Raw genomic sequence first — 25798 nt, 5'->3', positions numbered from 1 at the left:
TCTTTGGGGCAAGAGGAGAACAGGAATGCTGGGCTGTTTACTTTAGGTGGAGAATCCATCTTCAGACTTTAGACTATTTTCTCTCAACTCCAGTGTATAGAAAAACCAAACTACGACCTCAGAGCAGAGTATTAATGAAAAGCACAAAAAAGGAACTAAGTTCAGCGAGGGGTGGGGGGAGGGGGGAAATTTTTCTTTTTAAAAATAATGAAGCTTAGGACATTTGTTTCAGTTGAGTGCTCGTCAGCACTGTCTGTCTCTCTCAGTACACAAACCCACCATCAGGTCTTCTCTGTTTCCCCCACGCTTCCCGTCTTAGCTAAGTGTGTTCTCCTCCCTCGGGCCCCCCTGGTGACCCTCGGCCCCCTCCTCTCCCCTCCCCTGTGGCAGCTGCAATACCTGGTGTTCTGCTGGGGACTGCTCCAGAGAAGCCCTGTTCCTGCCGAGTGTCCTCCTGGCCCTGCAGGGGAGCTCTGTCTTGGGAGGGCCCTTGGCCTTCTCCCTGGGCCTTTCCACCCCCAGCCCACTCCCCCTGCCCACCTCATTTTCTGTTCTCTTTTTATTAGGAATTCCCAAGTGAATTTTATTAATGTGGGAGTGGAACAGATGCTAAAAGCTATCAAGGATTTTGTTTTTGTTTTAGATTTTGTGGTTCCTTCCCCTTCCTCCCCTCCCATGCGTAAAACGTTCTGTGTGACCTCCATTAAATTTGATACAAAACCACTCGCCAGAGCTGTGGTGTCAGAAAAATAAACTATATTGTTTCTTACAAAACGGAACTGCCTTTCTGCTCACTTGGGTCCTGTGTGTTTCGTGTTGGTGTACTGGTTGCCACGTGCCCAGCAGCGGAGAATCCATGTGTTAGAGTTGGTCACTGGGGCGACTTGGGAAAGTCTCAAGAGTGCCTTCTCGGATGAAGCCTGTTCCTTGCTACGGAGGAGTCGTTACTCAGGAAGTTCATCCTGTACTGTCTCAGCCCCAAAGTCCTGGTTATGAGCAGAAGAGCAACCCTAGTCCCCTTGCTGACCTTGACCTCTCGGGCGGTTGATCATCCTATTTATTAGGAGTTTTTGGTGACAGTTTAATGGTATAAAATAATTAAGAAGGCAAAGATATGTTCAGCCATTTGAACAAGCTGAGAGGTGTCCCTGCCTCCTGCCAAGATAAAACGGTACTACACCTGCAGATCCTGGGTTCTCAGCCCGTGGATTTCTGTGTCCATCCTCCTGACCCCCGTCCCCACCGTCGGCTTCCTGTCACCCCTGCTGGCCCTGCAGTCTGCACACTGGACGTGCCTGCAGCATCTCAGGGTCTCTGAGGGCCTCTGTGTCGTGTTTCTGGGCAGTTGACTTTATTCTGGCCTGCGCATTTCTTTGGTCATAGGATTTTTATCCCGATGAGTGGGCGTCTGTGTGCATGTTTATTTCTAGGTGAGAGAATCTAAGCAAGGAGCAGCAGGTGCAGCATCATTTGCTGACAAACTCGTACAATTGGGCTCTGCTGGCGTTTCACGGTCTGAGTTTGGTCTGTGAATGTTGCTCTTTCCGACAAGTGCGTTTAAGAGCCATTTTCTCTCACCTTCAGCAGTTTTCCAGCCTGAGCAACACAAGAACCCCAGACAGCAAACATGTGGAGGTAAGTGTCAGAGCGCCTACTCTCCCAGTCACCTCCATGTGTTGTCCTGCTGATTTTTGAGGGGCCCTATGAAGGAGGTGGTTATGATTTCTTCTGCACTTGAGAAAATTGAGCTTAGGAGTTTAAGAAACCCAACTCAATCAGATCTATTCTGTTGGTATTGGGTGGTGTGACTTTTTATGTTCTAGAGAAATTAGGATAGTAAGAGGTTTTCATTTTGCAAATTCAGCTATCTCGCTAGGTTTCTTGCTAGGTTTCTTTCTTAGAGGACAGGGTAACAGCCAAGCATGTGGAGCATGAGATGAGAGCCTTGAGGAAGGCTGGGGACTGGCATTTGTCCATGGGCTCGTTTCTTAGCTGCGCTCCTTGCACATAACCATGGAATAGTGTCACAGTCACTGGTGGTGTGTTGTCCCCTTGCTCCTGCCAGGCAGTGGGGAGCCAAGTCAGGAAAGGGTTGCAGAGCAGGTACCACCTTGGAGGGCAGGCAAGAGGTGGGCGGCCTCTGAGGAGGCAGTTACAGTTGGCTCAGGGAGTGCTGCCCCCTTCTGGAGAATTGCTGCAGTACAAATCAACTTTCCCATTTCCAACTAGTTGAGACTTTTAAACACGTCAAATCTTTCATTTATTTACTCTATCAACATATGCCAACATTTCATCATGATGTGTCTGATAAGCCAAGTTTATTTGGAGCTATTACAACTTTTTCTACTTATTATGAAATAAAATCAAATTTTGAGAGACTTCATGTGATTGCATAGGGAACTAATGATACAAGATTTTTTTTTTTTACAAAAAATCAATAAGTGATAAAAATTTCTCATCCATATACAATCCTGTGAAGGCTCGGCCAGTCTTCTCTTACCCGTTCTCCCTGAGTTTGGGATTGGATGGAGGAAATGCAGTCAGTCATAGCCTGCTGCTTCAACTCAGGGGTAAGTGGTGGGGCATGGGTCATGACATTATTTCTTAAGAGCATTTTTACTAACACAATCTGAAATAAAGTAATTCTGCAGTTGTAAATGAACACATACTGTAGTGATCTTATGAAGGATGTGGCATGAGGAAATAAAATTCATTCATTTTGTGGTGCTGGGGATCAAATCCAAGGCCCCACACTTGCTAGGCAAGCTCTCTGCTACATTCTCAACCCCCAATAAAAGTTAAGTCACTCTTCAAAAAATTGATCCAACCTCTTTCCCAGTTTTCCTACTCTCTCACAACTTCTCAATATTGTGATTGCTGTTCAGCTGCATCACTGGGGCTGTTAGACCCCAACTGGTTTAATGACCTGCTGTCACTGTTTGGAATTCTTAACTTCTTGATATTGTGCCGTACATTTCCATTTTTTGGTACTGGGATTGGAAGAGCACTCTACTACTGACCAACGGCTCCAGCCCTTTTATTTTGAGATGGGGTCCTGCTAACTTGCTAAAGCTAGCCTCAAACTTGTCCTTCTCCTGCCTCAGTCTCCTAGGTAGCTGGGGTCACAGGTGGGCACCACGTGCCTGGCACTGCATTTATTCTTACTTTCTGCTTAACCAGCAGCTGGGAGCACCCCAGCTAGACAGTCGTGTTCCAATTAAACTGTGTACCCCTTTGTCGTTTCCTTTTCTTTCTCTGAGCACTTTCAAAGTCGTGAAAGGAGAAGGAAATCGTCTTTAATCTAAGGACACATGTATTCAACAAAACTGATAGAGGAGCCACTGTATGTAAGAACTGGGCTAAGGCTGGGATGAAACAGTCGATGTTTGATCAACCACTAACAGACAGGTCCCCACTGGTGTGAAAGTGCTGACCCTGGTCCAGCAGGCCAACAGGCCATCTCCATAGAGCCTCAAGCCAAGGGGATGTTGTGTGACTCTTGAAGGAGGGAGTTTCCTGTTGGTGAAGGAAAGGGAAACAGCAGGGTGGTCTCTTTAAGGGGGCAGAGTACACCATGAGCCCAGAGGAAGGGGCGGTCCTGAAACCCTGGAGCGGCCCACTTCAAGGTTCTGAGCAAGAAGGCTTAGGGTGTCACTTAGTGGTAGCGGTCAGGCTTAGCATGTGTGAGGCCCCGAGTTTGATCCCTGAACCACAAAATTTGTAAATCAGTTTTAAGCAACGGAATGAAGTGATCCGATTTTTTTTTTTAGTTGTAGTTGGACACAGCACCTTTATTTTATTTATTTTTATGTGGTGCTGAGGATCAAACCCAGGGCCTTGCACATGCTAGGCAAGCGCTCTACCATAGAGCTGCAGCCCCAGCTCAATCAGATTATTTTTCATAAAATTTACAAACTGGAATGTGTGGAAGACAGCTGGGGGCTGGGGGAGGGAACCACAGGAAGATCACTAGTAAAACTTGCTTATTTTACAAAATCCTTAAACTCAAGACTCATCCCTTTTGCTTTAAAAAAAGAAAAAAGAAAAAACATCAAATTGCATCACATTTCCCATACTGTTTAGACAATTTGAATCTTAATGCCACTTTCTGTTCTCTAGCTCAGATCTGTAATTTTTTTGGAAGTCACAAACTCTTACAATTAAGAAAAATCATATAATCTTAATTTGGCGGTTAAATTTTTAATAACACATGTAAAGCAAATAGTCTAAAAAGCACAAAAACCATTTTATGGCCAAACATTTCATGGAGGGAGTTAAATAATAATGTTTAAAGGAAAGTATATTATGAGGATTGTAATAAACTTTGTCTCCCCCTCCCTCTCTCCCTCCCTCCCTTGTTTAACCTGGCTTCTTATCTGGGTATGAATCTGTTTTCTGCCTGTAGGTGACCACACTCCAATGTCAGCTCCTGGCTCAGTGCTTAATTGCACTTGGCAACCAACCCTGCTAGAGGAGGAAGGGGAGTGGGCGTGCGATCACACAAAGACGGCAAAGAGAACCTTCACGGGGGTTGTCTCACACATGCTTCCTCACACAAAGTTAAATGATGAATTCATTTATTTCACCAAATGCAAAAGAACTCGGGCTTCCCTTGCAAAATACCCCACTCAGAGTCCAACCAATTTTGAGGGCCCTAGGATTCCAAAGAACTGGTTCAAGAAACCAGTCATAGGAAAGTCAGTCTTTGCTTGCAGCCACAGGTGAGAGGCAGCTGGGCTGGCTTACCTGTGTATTCAGTGTGGTCCTGGGGGGTTGGACTCCTCATACCTTGCAAGAGGTGAAGTCCAAGAATTTAATTTTTTTTTAACATGGGAAGCAGCCCCCAGCGCACAGCTGTGTGCAGGCTGCCATCTTCCTTTCTCCAGTGGCCAGAGCAGGGTAGAAGGCAGAATGGCTCACAAGTCCCAGTGGTGTCTGGCTCCAATTAATTCATGTTAAAGGTGAGTTTCAGTTTCAAGATTTTATGTATTTGTTTACTATAGAAAAGGTCTTTCTGTAAAATCTTCTGGGACCATGTGTCTACTTCTGATCTTCACCAAGCTTCCAGGGCTTTCATTTCCTCACTTCCCATTTAGGGACTCCGCAGCCACCCTGTGAGGACCTCTCCTGAAGACTCTGCCTGTCCCCAGGAGTCCGTCTGTGACCTGAGAATGTGCTTCACCGGCTCTGGTTTGGCTGCTCAGTTCTCAGTGTCAAGTGTGATCGGGGGCTGGGCCCGGCACCTTCTAGGACGGGGTCATCACCATTACATTCAGTCAAAATGTATTAGTTACAGGGGATGGAGGACTGCTGTGATTTATTTTGTTCTCCAAATTACAAAGTCTCCTAGTCTTTGAGCTATTAAAAAGTTTCATACACACACAGATTTATTTATACAAGTATATATGAACATTTAATTGAGTAAAATGTGAAAATAATTAAATGACAGTTTTGAAATGTCAACCCACTGCATGGAGTTACACTCCATGTTTGTATAAACATATCAAAATATACTCTACTGTCATGTAAAACAAGAAATAGCAAATAAGATTTTTGTTTTTTAGAAAGTCAGTGCAGTCAGGGCCTCTGAGGCCGCACGCTGGGCAAACCCTTGGAATGTCAGCCGCCCCGTCTTCCTCAGGACCCTCCTCTACTGCCCACTCCCACATTAAGCCACTAATTCTGAGGATAAGCCGAATGCTCTTATTCTAACAGAAAAAAGAGGCTTCCGACATTTGTAAGAGGGAAGCCTTTCCTTTTGGTGGCCAAGAAGCAGGCCTTCTACCAACAGCATCCCCACTAGCAGGAAGAGAAAGAGCAAACACAGGCCTGTCCGTCAGAGGGCTGGTCCGAGTCCTGGCTCTGGCACGCACTAGCTCAGCTCAGGCAGGGCTGCCGACTCTCAGCCCCAGCTTCTCACCCACCTGACGGTGAGAAGATGACACTCACGTGTAAAGTGTAACATGATGAAGAAAGTGAGAAATACATTCTTCCATCAGCTTCCACACCTCCCACTAAATCTTTTGAACCTTGGAACACAAGGAAAAAGGGAATGCTGAGACACTCAGCATGTGGTGCTCTATATTCTTTGCAACACAGGGTGGAGGCACTGGGTCACCAGCCCGGATCAGAAGCGTAAGGACCTGGGAAGGCCGTAGAGCAGGGGCTCTGTCTCCCAGGCCACGGTGTTGCCAGCAGATGGTGTGAGCAGGCCTGAAGGGCCTCCTTCCCACACACTCGGAGGTCTGACCAAGCATGACTCTGGGCCAGCAGCTGCACAGGCCACTCACCTGTCTTCCCGCTGTAGGACGTACAAGGCCGTGTCCATGGCCCTCTGCTCAACCACCTGGGTGAATCTCTGCAGGGTGGGGCAGCTCGAGAGGCTGTGTACCTGAAAGACCACAGGCAGGACTTCAGATCACAGCTTCTGCCCCCAACCTGGCAGCTGCTCAGCTCCCACCCAGGCTGCAAGGACCTGTCTTCTGGGAAGGGGCTAAATAGCTCAAAACGCCATGGCCCCAGGTCCTTCCAAAGCCATGCACTCCTGGTGGGTTGAAGAGCCAGAATCGAAAAGATTTTCTCCATTTCTGATGGCTCCCAACCACTCCACATTTTTTAAAAATTTTATTTAAGTTAAAAAAAGAATAAAACACCAAGGCAAGGGATTCACAAATTTCCACTTGACTTTCATTTTCCCTAAAATGCTTTCTGAAGATCTGCCATACAAATGCTCTACGCGATCTCTCACCCATGACCTCAGACCACTGCACCTAAGCACAGGTGCGTTTGTGCCTCTGTGGCATGAGGTCATTTTCACAAGAGAAGGAAGGAGGCTCCTACGCTGCCACAGTGTCCAACTTCTGAATCTAGAGAGATATTTCCCATGTGTGATCTTCTTTATGTATTCATTACACAAAAGAGGTCCTATGGCTAGATTAGTTTGAGGAAAACAGACTTAAAGATTAACTGGAAAAAAAGATTAGCTGGAGGCTGGACCGCGGTGGTGCACTCCTATAATCCCAGCGGCTCAGGAGGCTGAGACAGGAGGATCGTGAGTTCAAAGCCAGCCTCAGCAATGGGAGGCACTAAGCAACTCAGTGAAACTGTGTTTCTAAATAAAATATAGAAAATAGGGCTGGGGATGTGGCTTAGTTCAATCCCCGGTAATCCCCCCACCCTGAAAAAACAAAAGATGAACCAGAGTTCTTGTGTGTGTGTGTGTGTTGCTAGGGACTGAACCCAGGACAGCAGGGCCTTGTGCATGAGCGTCAAGCACTCTACCAAAGGAGCTCTACCTCCAGCCCCAGAGTTCTTTACTATGGGCTTCTCAGATTTTTAATATGATGATATGCATATACTCTTCAAAAAATGTAGAATAAATAAGGACCCAAAAGTTTTAGATCCTAGCAGATACTGACTGAATGTAAAATTCACATGTAAAAATTTGAGCACCCTGGGCTGGGGTTGTGGCTCAGCGCGTCTAGCATGCGCAGGAATGTGGGTTCAATCTTCAGCCCCACATAAAAATAATTAAATAAAATAAATGTGTTATTAAAAAAAAATTGAGCACCCCTCCCTACCCACAATCCTCCTTAGTCATCACCCACTCGACCCCTACTCTATCAAACACACACACCCCAGGTATTCTAAACAAATTTCAAGAAACTGATCTAAAGCTGGATATCTGTACTTCTGACTGATCTAGAGCTGGATGTCCGTACTCCTGACTGATCTAGGGCTGGAAGTCCAAACTCCTAACTGATCTAGTGCTGGATGTCTGTACTCTTAACTGATCTAGAGTCGGATATCTGTACCCCTGAATAATCAAGAGCTGGATGTCTATATTCCTGACTTATCTAGAGCTGGATGTCTATACTCCTAACTGATCTAGGGTTGGATGCCCGTACTCCTGACTGATCTAGGGCTGGACGTCCCGTCTGTACTCCTGACTGATCAAGAGCTGGATGTCCATACTCCTGACTGATCCAGGGTTGGATGTCTATATTCCTGGCTGATCTAGAACTTGATGTCTATATTCCTGACTGATCTAGAGCTGGATGTCCATACTCCTGACTGATCTAGGGTTGGATGTCTATATTCCTGACTGATCTAGAGCAGGATGTCTGCACTCCTGGCTGATCTAGAGCTTGATGTCTATATTCCTGACTGATCAAGAGCTAGATGTCCATACTCCTGACTGATCTAGGGTTGGATGTCTACATTCCTGACTGATCTAGAGCTGGATGTCTGCACTCCTGGCTGACCTAGAGCTGAATGTCTGCACTCCTGGCTGATCCAGAGCAGGATGTCTGCACTCCTGGCTGATCTAGAGCTGGATGTCTATATTCCAGACTGATCTAGAGCTGGATGTCTGCACTCCTACCTGGGTGAGGAGTCCATGACTATTCCCGTCCCCTCCTCATTGCTCCCTCTCCCTCAGCCCCCACATCCACTCCACCCGTAAGCCTCACCACAGTGGCCTACACACCAGAGGGCCTCCACCCACTTCTCCCCACCTAGTTCCAAGTCAGGAGCCTGTTCATCCAAGTGCCTGCCCCATGGTCACCAAACCCCAAGGTTCAGGGAAAACTGTCATCCCACCTGTTAGCAGCCATATTGTCTAAGAGAATGAAGAAGTCCACTTCGATGCTACTGTCGAGGCCCATCCCTTCCTTCACCTCTTTCAAATCCTCTGAGATCTGTGGCTGCGAAGTAGCAGCCTCCTTCCGGCCTCTGCCAAAGCAATTTTAAAAATATTTTTTACATCATCTTTATGTTGTATAGCAATCAAGAGTTTACTAAATGTGTGTTGCTCAACCTTTTGAGATCTCCTTCAATCCTCACAAATAGCCAGTGGAGCTAGCTGCATTATTCCCATTTTATAGATGAGGAAATTAAGATTCCACGAGGTCAAGTGATTTATAAGTTAGCAAGGATCAGGAGTAAAATTAAGGTCAAACTTTCCACGTCCTACTCTAGATTCCTATCGTGCCCACCACCATGCACAGCCCAGGTCTGTCTGGAGACAGCACTCTCTCTCTCTTCTATGAACACATCTCATATCACTTTGGTGCAGCTCAGAATGGCTGAGGACTAAAAGGGTCATCCGCCCAAACCAACGGACCTGCGTGGCAGCACACCAGCAGGGACAAGGAGGGCAGTCTGTCTTCTTGGGCCAGTACACCTGGATTCGCAGGCTGATGACCGGCTCACTCACTACCTTATCCACCCACTCCAGAGACCGAGTGTAAAGTCCGAATGGGGAAAAGGCCTGTTCACGACTGTACACCACCTCCAGACTCCCTGCACCTCTGCTGTGAGCCTGCGGCCACAAGTAAGAGCTCCTGCACTCCCTTGGCAGTGGCAGCAGGAGGCAGCCACAAGGGTGGGTCTGGGCAAAGCCTCAGGGCAGGCAGGTCTGCCAGCCAAGGTGGGGAGGGGCACCCTCCACTAGGCAGTTACCTGATCCTCTGCCTCAGGTTCTGGCAGCTTTGGTAGTTGGGGTACAACACTTCCGAGTCTGCCTCAACAGTGTGGATGACGACAGGTCCTGGGAGGAATGGGGTGCACAGGCAGGAAGAGGCTTCACTGGGTTCTTCTCCAAGCCCCACTTCCTCCTCCTCCTCTTTGTCCACCACAGAGATGGAGCACAAGGTCTCCTTAAGGAGAGCAAAGGCCCCAGCACACACCGGCCCTGCTGAGTGTTCCCATGGCCCGAGCATCGCACAAAGCAGGCAGCAGCCTTGTTCTGGCCAGCACATGCCCTCCTACGGGGCCATGAACAGACCAGAGGGGAATGGACCGCCCCCACCCTGTCCCACCTCAGGCATTCTGAGGAACACCCTTCAAGGTCTAGAGTTGAGTGAAGGTCTGAGTGAAGCATTCTCCTTGATTTTCTTATCCCACACTCCCCTGTCTCATCCCCAACACTCCTTGCCTTCAAGCCCTGCCAGCAACTAAGCATCCTAATGAAGAATGGGCTATCCCTAATTTGATCATAACTAGGTTATTTTCTTCCCAAAGTTCAATCTCATAGGCCAATATGGCAACTTATCACATAACAATCTGAGAAAGGTGGCCACAAAGCCATAAATCTCCTCAGGCTGGAGTCCTGCACAAAATAAAAGCCAGCCTTCTAGAAGAATTGCTAGGAACCAAAGATCAGACCACAGTGTTCCTATACCTAGCTGCTGCTCAGAGATCACTAGCTCTTTTTCCCTCTGGCAACGCCTGGAGGTATCCTAACACCCTGCCAGAAGCAGCAGAGTCCTGTGGCAGCTCTTTTTTTCCCACAGCCCAGGCCCAAGGTCAAAAGGAACATCTCCCATCAGCAGCAATCTGGAATTCACTGCGGTCAGTCCACACGGCAAGTAGGTGAGCCCGAGTCCCAAGGAGCTCTTTATTCTCCGATTACCGATGACCGGAACCCCAGGTTTTTAAAAGCAGCCATGGTAGCTTTACTAGAACATGAGAATCCAAACACACTTCGTTGGTCTCCACAGAAGGAAACCCCACTGAAGGCCTGTCAGTTAGGTCTTGAGTCCGTAACTGACCCATAGGGCTGCCTTGGGAAGCCACTTTCTTTCTCTAGGGCTCATGTGCAATCCCAGGGGTGGAACCCTATCAGTGATCTCGGGAACCTCGCCCACCACTATGTCCAACAGTAACAGTGCTGATACCTGCAAGGTGGTGGTTCAAAGCCAGAGTCTATCTGCATGTCCCATGCCCCCTCCTTTCCTATAGTCCCTTGACCTCTGAAGAATCCTGGGCTTCTGCATGTACAAAAACTCAAAAAATGATCTACATGCACATATCCCTGGATAAGTAGTTGAACCTATAGGTGACAGCATGGTTTTTGATACCAGACTGTTTGAATTCCACCATTTACCGTTTAGTGTGCCTGGGCAGGTCATTTAGCCCCTCTTAGTTCTCTTATTTGTAAAATGGAAAATGGTACCTTCCTCATAGGGTTATAAAAAGACTTAAACAATATATGCGAAGTCCTTAGAATACCGTTTGGTATATACCAAGTCTTTAGTGCTGGGATTTTAAAAACTGATAATAATCTAGTATAACACGGATGGCACTACAGAGTATTATACCATGTGGAGTCTGCTGCTGTATTGGCACCTTAGAACTACAGTTTACAGTAAAAAGACACTCTAAATAGATACTCAAATATGAACTGAGCCAAGGACTGGCCAAATGGGGCCATCCAGCAGTCTCTAGCTTCCTCCCAGCCTGTGTCTCCACAGTTCTCACGGAGCCCCCTGGGGCTTCTCGAAGATTTCCTTCCTAAAGCAAAACCCAGTGTCGCACCACTTCCATTCATGGTGGCACCTTCTGAGGTTCTTTGGCTCATTCAACTCCCTTGATGCTGGGGAGAGCACAGAAGTAGCTCTAACAGGAGTCAAACTGAAGTCCCCATCTCTCTGAGTCCCATGCATACAACCTCTACCCAGGAAGCCACACAAGAGACATGTAAGGACCCACAGAATTCCCTGCTGGAACCCTGGGGCATCCCCAATTTGTGACCTGCCTGAAGAGAAGGGGTCACCTAAAGACATCTTTCCTCCTTTGTCACGCCTCTGGTGTTTCCAGGAAGAGGGAATTTGCCCTTCTGAAGCTGAGCAAGTGAGGACTTCAGATCAGGCCCTGTGGGTGATTCTTAAGCTCTGGGCTCTCCAGGAGGGAGGGAGAGCTGCTCTGTTTGCTTTCTGTTGGCGATACACATCTGTGCTTAGCAGCCAACTGCAGCAAGAAACCAGCCGCAGCACCCAACCCAGCTAGGGATAAGGCAGGCTCCTCTGGCCTGAAGTTCCTATTCTGTTACACATTTTTAAAAGTTCAATGAATGTTTTGTTTCTATTTGAGATACTGCTAAAGAAGCTAAAGAAAAGAACAATAACCTTTGCCTTATGGCACCCTTTACTATTTTAATTCTGATGAGGTAATGATGCTCTGCAGACGCTCTGCAGACCAGGGATTCAAGTAAGTCTGAATCAATAACAAATGATAAAATGCAGCCACCTTTTCTGGGGGGGTGGGGGGTCAGGGGTACTCGACTACTGAGCCACCACCCAGCCCTACTCTGTATTTCGTTTAGAGACAGGTCTCACTGGGTTGCTTAGGGCTTTGCTAAATTGCTAAGGCTGGCTTTGAACTTGTGATCCTCCTGCTTCAACCCCCCTCCCCCAGATACTGGGATTACAGCACTGTGCCACCGTGCCCAGCCAAAAATGCAGCCTCCTTTGATGGCCAAGGACCCTAGATATATGGGATCCATAAGGGGAAAAAATGCAGTTCTTGGGAGTAAAAAGTTGGGGAATTTCTGACCGCAGCCATACACAGGTTTATCGTCAAAACTCAACTAGGAAACGCAGCTAATGCTTGGGTCCTACTGTGAATCAGCACTCTTCTGCCCTCCTCTCCCTTAGCAGGTCACTACTGTCCCCGGGATGCAGCCAGCACGGCCCTGGGCAGCCTGTGCAGATGCCTGGGAGGAGAGGCCAGAGCAGGAGGCACACTGGAGCCACTCCTGACAGGTCAGGCTGAAGCTGCAGCACACGGCAGGCAGCAAGGACCCTGAGGACAGGCACACCCAAGGCCACATGTGCAGAAGAGAGATGGGGAAACGACACAGAGAGGGACTCTGGGAGGCAGCTCCTCAAGGGCCAGGGGCTGGCTTGTAGATCCCACAGACAGACCTTCTTTCTGACATTGGAAAAGCCCAGCCAGCAAACATCGAGTGGACTCCAGATTCCAATGCATTTTGGTGGAGCGAACACTGGAAAAAACAGAAAGGCAGAGACGCGCGGGAAGGAAGGCTGAGTCATACACTGCACCACGAGCAGCTGCAGTCTCCGGACACCCAGGGCCCTGAGCTCAGGAAGACGCTTCGCTGCTGCTCGGTGGGATGGCTGCCCCCAGAGGACGCACAGGCCAATGAACGCGACCTCCAGTCACTACTGCTCTCAGGACCACTGCATCAGACAACTCTCCCCCAAACCTCTCTGGGAGAAGACAGGAGCCCCTGGGGTGTCTGACCCCTCACACTCAAGACCTCACTCAGTGCCACATCTCCTCTTTTAATGACTCACAAGACCTCCTGCGGGTGGAAAGTCAGCGAAAGGAAGGGGACGTCTTTGACATAGTTCTTCCTCAGCCTCTCCCCCAGGGCAAACATCTGCTGCATGCCCACCGTGGTCAGCTGCCCAGCCAGCATGCCCCCCTGAGGTGGGGAAGAAAGAGAATCAGACACCTGCCAGCTGATCTCACCCAGAGACCCACTGAAACTTGCAGTGGCCCAGAGCAGGACGCATGCTCACCTTCAAGGTAGTCCTGCTGTACTGAGAGTCATAAGGAGAATGTGGTTTCGGGCCACCAGCTCGGTGACTGTGTGATCAAACTGAGTTTGGGGTGGGACTTCTAATAGCTGGGGGTTCCACTCTACCTGTTGTGATCATAAAAAACAAGATATTTTTTTTTAAGTTTCTTGAAACTCACAGCATTAACATCTGGTGGTCGCATGGAACATTAGGCAGAATCACTCGGACATTAGGCTAAAGATCTTCCCGTGGGAGGAAAAGGGAGAAACGACCGATTTAGGATTCCAGGTGTTCTTGGCCCAGGTCCTATGAGTGCTGCACTAATACTGTCAGGAGCTACTCTGGCCCTGAGCCCAGGCTGAAGGGGAGAGATGGCCAGTGCTGGCAGCAGGTGCTTGGCATGCATGAGCATGGCCTTAGTGACCATGCCTGGGAAATCTCCAGGGAACCTGGACCCCCACGTAGCACACCACACATGCTGTGTCCCTTGTTATCAGTTCCTGCTATCCAATTTCTGAAATAAACAGCTGCCACCAGGAAGCCTTGGCTGCTCCCCACCTCCCTTTATTCCCTGCAGTCTGGCACTTGCTCCCGCTGTCCTGCAATGGCTCCCAGACATCCCAAGTGGCCACAATCCCCAGCTCCAGCTGTCGGTGACTCTCGCAGCCAGGAGTGCACCTCCACACAACCTCACAACCTCAGCTGTCCTTTCCAGTGCAACCACACCCTCCCAGGCCCAGGACTCCAACTTGTGACTCCCTGCCACACACCATCCCTGCAGCCCTGCTGGCCATTACAAAGTCACTCTGAATGCTCCTGCTGTGACCGCACATCAGAGTAGACCTTACTACCTCCTCCTTCCTTTTTCACAGTTGATCATCGCTCCTTCTCCTCAGTTCTGAGCCTGGCTTGCATAGCATGGCCCAACCTCTTCTCAGCACCCCCTCAGGACTTCTCCCCTGCCCTACACACTACCTCTCCAGCCCCACAACTGTTTCCTTCAGCGCCATCTTCATACCTCCTAGTTTTTCAATGTATGTTCCTAGAATTTTCTTTCCTGTCATCTGAGAAGACTCCTTCGTTCCGTAAGACTCAACAAGCCTGACCATGGCTCTGAACTTCTATAGCAATACTGGTGGCTCTCTCTGGTAACCTTTACATACTGTTCTAGGAGAGTTCCTTTACTGGTCTGTCCTGTTCAGTAGATTCAGCTTCCTGAGAACAGAGACTCGGTCATTTATTGACCTTTGTATTCTGAAATCCTAAGAAGGGCGTAGCACACCATACATGCAATTAATAACTCTGACCATCTGTCAGATCCTGTGGAAGATATCAAGCTTGAGATAATTTGGCTCTGCCTTTCCCTGATTTTCAGATTAATAGAGGAAGCAAACTCTGAATCTAAATGACATAATAAAAGGGAATATGTGCTATAAGAAACCAGATGAAGTCCATTGTAGTTCAAGGTAAAACAGACATTCTCTTCTGCTTGAGGATTCAGGGAATATTTCACAGAACGGATCATATGTGAAATGAACAGAATTTAGACAAGCAACAACTGGGACTTGGGAGTTCGAAGCAGGTAAGAAGAAATGGTGGCATTCAGGATTCCGAAAACAGCTAGAAAATTGGAGCAAAGTAGAGATACTAAAGAATGTGTATACAAAGAAGTAGTCTAGTTTGTCTCAAACTGGGAATGGTTTTCAAGCCTTTTAATTAGCAAATGCCAAGAAAAGCTGAATATTCAATTTGTACATGTAAATGCAAAAACTGGAGTTTCTCCAGCTGCAGTAGGAATAAGAACCCAGAGCCCCAGGCAGCCAGCCCGTGGCCCACAGCTCCAGAGTAGTTCAAAAGTCACGGGTATAATACTATTGGACTGGGAAGACCAATGCAGGAAAGTCAAGTTTATGATGTCTGCCATAGTCTACATGAGTACTGTTGGTCACCTCTTCACTGCTATGACCAAAAGGCCTAAAGAGAACAATCTAGAGAAGGAAAGGTCTATGTGGGACTCACAGGTGCAGAGGTTCAGTCCATGATCGGTTGGCTCCATTCCTCTGGCCAAGGTGAGGCAGACCAGGGTGGTGGAAGGGTGTGGTGGAGCAAAGCTGCTCAATGCTGGCAGCCAAGAAGCAGAGAAGACAAGGCACCAGAGACAGAATGCAAACCCCAAAGCATGCTGCTAGTGACCTACTGCCTCACCTGCCAGTCAGCACCCAGCACAGCAGCCCCCACCCCGAATCGCAATCCATGCAACGGACTGATCCACTGATCATGTCACCATGCTCATAATACAATCATTTTACCTCTGAATATTCCTGCCTTGTCTCACCCATGAGATTTCAGGAGATACCTCAGTCCAAACAATAAAAGGATCCAAGATTTCACCTAAGGCAGCAAGAACAGAGGAAGTAAATGTGAGACATCTGAATTAGTAGGTAAAAGTTTTATTTTGTGGCTGGGTTGGCAGTAACTAAGGAAAAAGAAAGGAAAACTACTACTTTGATTTTGAGCCTGTGTACCTAATGTGGAAAGGGTAGAGGAGGTACTCCCTGACTAACACTAAGACAGAAGAAAGCAGGGAAACTGCATTCACTTTTGGTCACTTAAAAGTTTGAGTGAAGTCCTCTGTGCTCCCAGTACTCTTGGCATAACCCCGTCATTGAAATGTTCTGTCTCTCTCCATCACTACACTGAAAACTGACATGAAATCACCCTTCTCCAGGTCAGAGACCTAAGTCCACAGGGCCATTCAGCTTCACTGAGAAGGCTCTCTGCTTAGCCGCCTTTGTGGTTCCCAAGAGACAAGTCCTGCAGTGCAGGTCACACCAAGTCTAGAGCCCACGTTTTCAGAGGACCAACATGGTTTCATATATGGTGTCCATCCCACATACACACTCTCATCCTCTTTCCTCTTCTTAACTTAATGATAAAGACTGACTTGATAAATCTCCTTATATTTATACCCCATTTCCAAAAAGAAACAGACGACAGCAATATCTAAAATCTGGTAAGACAACCAAGTCAAAGTAGGTAAGAGACAAAACCAAATAAGCATAGGGGCAAAAACAGATGCAGTAATAAGGTTACCAAAAATGCATCTATCAAAAATCCATACACCTATCATAGGTGGACCACAAGTTTGGCACCGACTTTCTGGCTTTTATATAAAAGGAGAAATTTGATCAGCTAGACAAGTTTAAAGATAAAAGCAAGCAAACTGTTCAGGAGAAGTACACCATATCTAATGCTAACAGACAAATTCCTCCCAAGGGTCCTCATAAAGAGGAGAGAGTAATATAATGAACATCTTTTCAGTAGTCACAGCAATGAGTTCTGTGGGGTTGTTTCTCCCAATTCCCTCAACACAGAAAGAGAACATCTCACCAAAGCACATTTCAGTGAAGCCAATTCTATACTGGGAGGATATGCTAAATTCCAAGTAAGAGAAAAAATTTTGCAAACAAAAAACTTCCAGGTGTAGATTTTTAAATAAAACCATAATTTTAAACCTGGGTTATACACTGGCATCAGCAGGACATTTTCTAAAAAGTTACTGATGCCTGAGCCCTATTCTGAACCTCCCTGGGGGGCAGGCCCTTTACTTCTTAATGATGAAGAGTCCAGACAATTCTAAAGTTTCACCAGAGAAGATCTTACAATGTCTGGGCACTTGGGCCAATTAAACCAGGATTCTGGGAGGAAGACCCAGGCATCAGTATTTTTAAAATATCCCCACTTGAGTTCAATATCCTACTAAGGTAAAGAACCATCACTATAGAAAGATGGATGTGCTGGCCTGGCACATTCTTCAGGTGCTGCATAAAACCCAAAATACCTTAACAATGAAGCTAGGGGAGGGTGAACTGTCTTTAATGAAAACAGAAGAACCTGCCACTGTCTGCAGGGGAACTAGGGAAACCTAAAATGAGAGTCAAATCTATTCTTTTGAAAGTATACTAGGATCTACTGTAATGATCAGGAAAACAGCTAATTATGTTCCATAATTTTATTTCCAAGGCACATACTTTTATCAAGATAGGCTAAACAAATAGTTATTTAAGCCCTAAAAAACCACTCATATTTTAAACAAGACTACTTTCTAAGGATTTGTAAAATAACTGAAATGACCTGTCACATGTGTTTATCTATAAACCAATGAGAAATCAGTAAACATGTACCAAAAGAAATTTTAGTTTTTGAATGGCTGCTACATGGTCCCACCTGAATATAATTAATATCAGAACTAGGAAGATAGAAAATCCCAATCACCTGTCTATTAAATGGGGTATTGAAAAGAAAACCTGGGCAAGGCCTTCCAGAAGCAAGTTATAGAGGGCTGACGACATTCACTTGTGGACATTCACTGATGACATTCACTTGAAAGAGGGTGGTTTCCACCCCTGGCTTTTATGCACATATTTTATTCTAGATTACCAAACAGTTTTAAAGCATCTACCTACCGTCTGCAGGTATGATCTGGTAGGAGAGGTACTGTGTCTTCTCTTATTGCAAAACGAGGCCATGGACTATGATGTTCTGCATTTTGTAGTTAGAGATGATGGATGAAGCTGGTGTGCTAAGCAATAAGGACCCCCTCTTCCAGAAAGGCATAAGACACCCATCACACACCCACTGGCTCAGGAGAAATCTCTAAAAGAAACTAAATCTTTTTACAGGGCTTCAGGGAATACATGCACTGTGCATTCGAGGCCCAGGTCTAGACAGTCAAGCTTTATTCTTTGCTACCACTGATAACCTGTCTTTAACATGAAAAAAAAAAGTGTGTGTGTGCATTCCTATCAATTACTTCCCAGCCCTCTGTAACAAGAATAAATGGGGAAAAGTGGGGGTAGAGGTTGCCCAAGAGATGGGTCATGTGTTTACAAAATGATAAGGAAATGATAAGGCCTGCTTTGAAAACTGGGTTTTAGTGTACAGTGTGAAGAGTCCAACTCTCTCGGTTTTCTCTAGAAAGCAACTATGACCAGGAAGATGGACAACGTATTGATTTGTTCCAACTTCAACCTAAGCGTCGCACACTAGGCATTCCACAATTACTTGTGGGACTTGGGGACCTGCGTACAGAGAGGCTAACCAAAAAAAACATGGAATTATTTGTGCTCTAAGGCTAGTTAGTCATCCTTAACCCTGCAGAGTTGAAAGCATCATATCCCCAAACCGACCACAAGCCCTTCCACTAACTATAGGTCTAGAAGCCTGAAACGCAGACAACCAGGACACAGCGACTGTCACCACGTCTTCCTGAGACTTCTAACCGCCTCCAGCTAACCCTGAAGAGGGAGTCCTGGAACCTGTCCCAAGGCAGCCCGAGGTCCCCTTACGCAGGTCCCTGACACAGCGCGAAGGTCCCGGACAGCAAGCACCAAGGCGGCCGTCCCCGGCTCGCAACCCGCCACTTTTCGTCCCTGGCGCGCCGCTGACCACTGGCCAAAGGGCCCCCAGGCGAGTCCCGGGCTCCTCCGGAGGAGCAGCGGCGCCACAGCTGGGGGCGACCCTGGAGGTCTGGGGCGTGCACGGCCGGCCGGAAGGGCCCGTCGGGGAGCCAGGGAGCTGGGGAGCCGGGGAGGGAGCGGGGAGCCGGGGAGCGGGGAGCGGGGAGCCGGGGAGCCGGGGAGCCGGGGAGAGGGGGAGCGGGGAGCCGGGGAGCCGGGGAGCCGGGGAGAGGGGGAGCGGGAAGCCAGGAAAGCCGGGGAAGCCAAGGAGCGGGGAGCCGGGGAGCCGGGGAGCGGGAAGCCGGGGAGCGGAAAGCCAGGGAGCCGGAAGCCGGGGAGCCGCCGGGGAAGCCGGGGAAGCTGGAAGCCGGGGAGCGGGGGAGCCGGGGAGCGGGTGAGCGGGAACCGGGGAGCGGGGAGCCAGGGAGCTGCTCACCTGGTCTGCGCAGGGCAGCGGCCACAGCGGGCTCCGCGCGCCATGCTGGAACACCAACTGCACCTGATTCAGCTCCAGGTGGCCGCGCGCCTCGGGGCGCAGCTCGCCTGGGGCCACCCGCCGCGCGCGCAGACAGCAGGCCAGCGCGGCCAGCGCGCCAGCTGGGGCCCACAGCCGCGCGCCCAGGGCGCGAGCCGCCATGGGGCCTCCCCGAGCGCACGGGGACCGCGGGTGAACACTCCGGCCCACCCGACGGGCCACGCCTCGCCCTTGCCCTCGCCCTCGAGTTCTCAAGCCCGCTTTCCAGTCGGGTCCCTGCGCTCCTGAAGGAACAGGCCCCGGCACGAATGGCGGACACCCCACAGATGGCCGGCTCCACTGGCCACAGCTCCCAGCCCTCTCCCGCCCCGAACCATCTCTGCCGGCCCCGCAGAGGAGCACGGGAAGTGGAGTCCCCAGGCGCGCTTGGCTGGCGCCCTCAGCCAGCGGGAACTACAACTCCCACAAGGCCGTGCGCCGGGACTCCGCTGGGCGGGGCGGCGGGAACCCTCCTGGGCAGGCCTGGGCGGGGCAGCGGGAACCCTCGTGGGCAGGCCTGGGCACTGGGGCGGCGGGAACCCGCGTGGGCAGGCCTGGGCGCTGGGGCGGCGGGAACCCGTGTGGGCAGGCCTGGGCATGGGGGCAGGAACCCGGGAATCTGCCAGGAGGAGGCCAGCTCCAGGTAGAACTGAAGGACAGGGAGTGGGACTTTGAATCTGGCTTTGAACTTGGGAAACTTATTCCAAGTAAGTTGTGGGGGGCTGTTGCTGAGGCCGAGCCCAGGTCACTGGTGAGTGGCGACCCTTGCAGAGGTGGGCGCAGGGTTATACTGCCCACGCTTACCATCCAGCCTTGGCTCACACACTTCTAGGGCATGAGTCCTCACAATCTCATGTGGGACATTGGTGCTCAGGGATGTATTTACTTACTGTTGGGTCATTGTCGGTGACTTAGGAACAAAGCACCAAGCAGCCTGCTGGCGGGAAAGAAACACCAATTGGGTGCCAATGCCTGTCAATCAGTGGGATCTCCTGGCTAAGGCCTGTCAATCAGCAGGATCCTGGAGTTCAGCCAGCTCAGCCCCCCCAACTCCTGTGGGACAAGGGACTCTAAAACACCTTTTCTGTCCCAAGCCCTTCCCTTCCTGCTGTAAGCCCCATAAAATTCCAGTCCTGTCGAGCCCCCACGCAGTCTCTCCTCAGACCCTCCTCCTGTCCACTCTGTTGGTCTGATCAAGTTCCACCGGAGAGTGACATCTCAATAAAGCCTTGTTCAGTGGCCTCTTAATCTGCCTCCTTTGGTCACCGCTATTGCCTTACCTTATACTTACATCCAGAATATTTCCTGTGGGAAAATCCAGGCCTTGCCTGTGGGCAACCCAGACCTTGATCTGCCCTGACGCTGGCTTGTCGGTCTCTGTGAATACACAGGCAGCCCCACCTGAGTCTTGGGTTTTTGCCCAACACACAGCCAAGACCACACGTGTCTGGCTCAAGGAAAAAGCCCAAGTTGAGAGGAAAGGTGTTGTGAGGAGTTGGAATAGAAACCTTCCAAGCCAGTCTTTGATCAATCTGAATTCTGCCCTTGAGTCAAACTGGACTCAATGCAAAGACAACTTGTGCCTGGAGCTTGCCCCTGACCTGATGCCCCTGGAAGGCTCTGAGTGAGTCTGGGGGCAGGGTGTCATCTTGTAACCCTGCACATCCTCATAGCTTTCCTGCTGCCCAACCCATGGGCTCACTTTTCTGAGTTGTGTGTTAAAAAAATTCTGTTTACTACCAACTGAGTTGTGTTCCCACAAAAGTCCTATATTAAAACCCTAAACCCTAGGCTGGGGACATAGCTCAGTTGGTAGAGTGCTTGGCTCACATGCACAAGGCCCTGGGTTCAATCCCCAGCACCACACACATGCACAAAGAGACACAGAAGGTCAGAAGGTTAGAACTGAATGTAAGAAATCATTTGAGAGACATTGCAGCTTTGCAGGTGAGCCGAAGGAGGGCACAGGGAGAGGGCAGCCTGGCAGGCCAATAAAGAATAAAAAGTCTTTAAAAAGAAAAGGAAAAACCTCTAAACCCCAGTGTGATTGTATTTGGAAATAAGCTTTTAGGAGGTGATTAAAGTTAAGTGAGCTACACAGGTGTTGGCTTTTCATCACCATGAGTTTGGCTTACAGTTTCAGTTTTCAGTCCAGGTGGAGTGACCTCGTTGCTCTGGGCCTGAGATGAGGTGTAGAGGAAGAGAAAGACCAGGAGGAGGGGGCCAGGTACAGATGTACTCTTCAAGGTCACAGCCCAGGATCCGGGTCCCACCTGCCTACAGTTTCCACCACCTCCCAAACTGCTCATCCACCAAGTGGATTAATCCAATGATGGGTTTAGAGCCCCATGATCCAATCATTTACCCAATGCCCCACCTCACTGATTTGGGGACCTAGCCTTCAACATGAACTTTTAGGGGACGTTCTAGATCTAAACCATATCAGTGCCCTAATAAGATGAGAGAGAGAATTCTCCCTTCATGCCCATGTACCAAAGAAAGGGCATGTGTGCACCCAGGGAGAAGCCAAGCCAGGAAGTAGCTAGTAGAAATGGTCTCTAGTAGCTAGTAGAAATGGTCTCAAATAGTTGATTATGTGAGCCGGAGCTCGTAATGAGGAGGAGAACCCTCACCAGAGAACCTTGACCATGCTGGAACCCTGATCTCAGATGCCAGCCTTTAGAGCTATGAGTAAATCCATTTGTTTTATGCCACTCAGGTTATGGTGTTGTTTTATGGCAGACTAAGACAATGACTTATTCTGATCTCAGTAAGGCATCCAGGAGATCAGACGGCACCACTTTGACACTTGTGTAGTGAGATGTAACCTCAACAGTTCAGGCTTTTCTCAACAGTGGGCCAAGATGGTTCAACTTCAGTGCAGAACAGCCTGGTATTGGAGCGCTTCCATTTCAGCACATGAGAACGCCTTCAAGGCAAGGTGTGTTGGCAGTACCTTCTGCAGTAATAGGCCAGGCACCTAACACACACCTTGCACTCTAGGCCAGAGTGAGAAAACAGGCCAAACGGGTCTGGGTCCAAAGGTTGGAAACTGGGCAAGTGAGAGAGGCTAAGGTCTCCAAAGCCGCCTGTTCTGCCCATCCTAAGGAATCGTTAAAAACTCCCGAGCAGACGGGGACCTGCTCATTAGGTCCTCCCTGGCCTCAGCCCACCTGCTCCCCACCTTGTGGCCATCCCACCAAGCATCTCCTGGGCCGAGTCACACAGGCAGGAAGGAGAGAGAAGAGAGCAGGAGAAGAGAGGAAGCCTAAGACAATGACAGCAAGTCAGGACGCCCTCACCTCTTGGGACACCAGGACACCAGCTATGCCCTCCCTCCCTCCCAGGAGAAGCCTGTGTACCCCTTCTTAAATAGACCTGCTTTGTATGCTTGCCTCCGTCTGCTGCTCTAACTCCTACTCCAGCTCGAGGGAGAGCAGGACTGTCCGGAACCCGCAGGGACTTGGCGGCATTGTGGGCAGGTCTTCTCCTGCGGAAGCAGTGGCAGGGACCGTCCTGCAGAGCAGCAGGGGAGGGAGATGTGTGTAGGAGGCCAGAGCAGGAGGGGTTGGAAATGACAGATCCCATGTGGTGATCGAAAGTACCATTTTTTTTAAGAGAGAGAGAGAATTTTTAATATTTATTTTTTGGTTCTTGGCGGACACAACATCTTTGTCTGTATGTGGTGCTGAGGATGGAACCGGGCCGCACGCATGCCAGGCGAGCTCGCTACCGCTTGAGCCACATCCCCAGCCCTGGAAAGTACCATTTGTCAGCCCTGAGCCAGCCCTGGGGAGTTCGTAAATACTGTGTGTGTGCATCCTGGATCCTGGTGTAGTAGTTGATGAGCTGCCATTTAAAAGGAAGGAGAGAATCCTGAAATCACGCTCTGGGGACAGACTGAGGAGGGAAAGAAACTGAGCAACTGTTATTCTGACCGTGATTTTACCACCAGACAGGGATGTGTGGCTTGAGAAACAAGCCCTCCTTCCACCAAATTGTCTTCAGAGATCATATCATGCATTTAATATCACGCAAAACTCAGGTTTTTAAAAGTCGTCCTTTTGGTCACACAGGATGGTAGGGTGTATTTTGGCAGATCATAGGTTCAGAGTGTGACTCACTCTGTTCAGGATCCACCTCTGTGGCCGTCCTGAGGTGGACTCACCCTGGTCACATACTCAAGTTCAGGCCAGGAAAGTCATGGCCAGGTAGCTCTGTCTTCCTCCTCCCCTCTGTTCAGCAGGCTCACTGAACAGAGCGAACTCAACTGTTCGGGCCAGGCTCATGGGTCTGTGAAGGGTGGGGCCGAGAGGCTGGCAGTAGGGAGGCCACCCCACAGCAAGTCGGCCTGCTGACTAGGGCTGATGGGAGATGACAGGGTCACGTCTTCTGATTGGCCATTTCCCGTCTTCTCAGCCAGTGGAAAGTCCCACCTGCAGCCGCCCTGTAAGGGGAGGGGGAAGGGGAGCCTGCAATGAACACCCTCCACCCTCCCACCCCCGCATTTCCCTTTGTCTAATCCAGTGGATTCTATTATTCTCTCCCCAACCTCCCTTGTTTAGGATTAACATCCACAAATTAGAGGGAACATTTGGCCTTTGGTTTTTTGGGATTAGCTCATTTCCTTTAGCATGATATTCTCCAGTTCCATTCGTTTATGGGCAAGTGCCATAATGTCATTCTTCTTTATGGCACAGTAATATTCCATTGTGTATACATACGCCACATTTTCGTTATCTATTCATCCATTGAAGGGCACCTAGGTTGTTTCCATAGCTTGGCTATTTTGAGTTGAGCTGCTATAAACATTGATGCGGCTGTGCCACTGTAGTACGTTGCAAATCTCAATCACAAGATTAGATAAGAAACAAACATGTCGACTGGTCAGTTTCCAGTGAGGACCACAGTACCAGGCTCTTATTAAGTACTCCATAAATACTTGCCAAGTGGAATTACATCTCTTTTGCTTCCTATATAAATCTCTTTCTGAGGAATTTGGTTTACAGAAAAGTATTTACTTTATCATAAGCATTAAGAAGTACGAAGGTTAATTTTCCTTCATTTCTTACGGTTGTGAAGAGGCATGGAGTCTGATTTCAAGTTAACTAGAGCAAATATCTAGAACCTAGCGGTCATCCTAACGGTGATACCTCCGTGGTATCATTCTGAATTAGAAGGGAACTAGGCGGGTTAAGAGGCTGTTGCAACCTAGGAAACCTAGGGGTCATTCATGACGTGGTTCGGGGGTCAAGGGTGACTTGAGTCTGACTTCTCAGGCGGTGCCATTCACCTGGAAAGGTTAGGCAGAAGTTAGAAGTTAATCTTGAATGAGATCCTTGTAGGCAGGTAAGTGACCTGTGACAGCTGGCCGTGGGGTGGAGCGCAGAGTAAGTTTGGGTGAGGAGCATGCGTGTGGGACTCCTCTGCACATAGCTGATAACTGGAATAACAGAAGTGAAGTCTCAGAGCGAGGGAGAGATGGGAGGAGAAACATGCAGGTCCTAGGGTGGGACTCTGGGAAACCACCATTTATGGTAAGGGCAGAGAAAGACCGAGGAAGAACAGGGTGATAGAAAGAAAGTCAAGACGTGGGCGCGCAGGAGGAAGAGAATGTCTTGCTTTTTTTAATAGTATTTTTTAGTTGTAGTTGGACACATGCCTTTACTTTATTGTTGTGTGGTGCTGAGGATCGAACCTGGTGCCTGCACATGTAGGTGAGCGCCCCACACTGAGCCCCAGCCCCAGCCCAGAAGAAGGTTTTAAGAAATGGACAACGGCATCAGTGACACTGAGGAATCAGGTAATACCAGGCCCAGGATCCACCCGGTTTAACATCAGAGGAATCACATACAAGTGGGAAGTCTATGGGAAGTCGGTGTAGACGTGTCCAGGAAGGAAGACTGAGAGGAGGTGTGTTAGGTGTAGTCGTTGGAGGCTCGTGGTTCACGAAACTAAGGGAGAACTATCTTTTGAAGATAAGAGAAAACTGTGTATGTGTTTAAATGTTGACAGCAGGCTGCAGACGGAGGTGGAAAGAGCAGGAGAGGTGAGAGGCCAAGTCAGAGGAGCAGTGCGTGGCTTCCCACGGAGAGAGGAGGGGACTTGAGTGGAGTTGCTGTAGTACAGGAAGCTGGGCCTTTGTTCTTAGATGGTCTCTTTCCTTTCTGTAAAATGAGAGAATGACTATTTGTGCAAAATGGGGTGGTAAGTGGTGAACTGACAATTGGAGGAGAATTGAGGTTGAATTAACTGCAGTATGACCAGAGACTTGCCAGAGACCACAGAGAGCCCAGCAGAAGAGTGTTCTCCAGCGTTTTGGTGACAACATCACCAGGGGGTATTTGTTGGAATACAGGAATGAGCGCCAGAATGTCTTCCTAGATCTGAGGCGAGAGCCCAGGACCGGACACTGACAGGTGTCAGTTAATTCAGACATAACATCTCTTCAGATGGCACTCTGAGGATGACTGATGGACAGTCAACTGGTCATCCCT

The 25798-nt window shown here is 49.0% G+C and overlaps 1 pseudogene; it reads right to left on the bottom strand.

The window, feature by feature from the left end:
- Positions 1 to 1426: 1426 nt before the first annotated feature.
- Positions 1427 to 19424, bottom strand: LOC143386516 (lysophosphatidic acid phosphatase type 6-like; annotated as a pseudogene).
- Positions 19425 to 25798: the final 6374 nt, after the last annotated feature.

Source organism: Callospermophilus lateralis, unplaced genomic scaffold (assembly GCF_048772815.1).
Source record: "Callospermophilus lateralis isolate mCalLat2 unplaced genomic scaffold, mCalLat2.hap1 Scaffold_137, whole genome shotgun sequence".
NCBI lineage: Eukaryota > Metazoa > Chordata > Mammalia > Rodentia > Sciuridae > Callospermophilus > Callospermophilus lateralis.
Note: the sequence above shows the minus strand (reverse complement) of the source record. Positions and strands in the feature narration are given on the sequence as shown.